We start from the raw sequence: 771 nt of genomic DNA on the forward strand, positions 1-771 counted from the left end.
TTACGAATGCCAATGTGTTGCAGTTAGACAGCTACCCAAAGGCCTTCCCGATGCCAATGTGCTGCAGTGAGGCAGCTACCCAAAGGCCTTCCCAATGCGAAGGTGCAGCACTGAGACCCAGCTCCCCAATAGCCTTCCCAAAGCCAACGTGCTGTACTGAGGCCCAGCTCCCTACTAGCCTTCCCAATGCCAATGTACTGCACCAGGACCCAGCTCCCCAATGGCCTCCCCAATACCATTGTGCTGTATTGAGGCCCAGCTCCGCAATGGCCTGCCCAATGCACTGAGACCTTGCTCCCGAATCGACTTCCCAATGCCACTGTGCTGCACTGACACCCTGCTCCCCAATGGCCATACTAATGGCAATGTGGTGCACCAGCACACAGCTCCACAATGGCCTCCTCAAAACCATCGTGCTGCACTGAGACCCAGCTCCCTAACGGCCTTCCAAATGCCAATGTACTGAACCAGGGTAGAGCTCCAAAATGGACTTCTTAATGCCAACGTACTGCACCATGACCCAGCACCCCAATGGTCTTCCCAATGCCAACGTGTTGCACCAGGACAGAGCTTTCCAATGCCAATGTGCTGTACCGATACCCAGCTCCCCATGGCCTTCCGATTGCCAATGTGCTGCAGCTAGACGCAGCTCCCCAATGCCAACGTGCTGCACTAAGACCCAACTAAGCAATAGCCTTCCCAAAGCCAAGGTGCTGTAGTGAGACCTATCTCCCCAATAGCATTCCCAAAGCCAACGTGCTGCAGTGAGAC

Source organism: Chiloscyllium plagiosum, chromosome 34 (genome assembly GCF_004010195.1).
Source record: "Chiloscyllium plagiosum isolate BGI_BamShark_2017 chromosome 34, ASM401019v2, whole genome shotgun sequence".
Taxonomy (NCBI): domain Eukaryota; kingdom Metazoa; phylum Chordata; class Chondrichthyes; order Orectolobiformes; family Hemiscylliidae; genus Chiloscyllium; species Chiloscyllium plagiosum.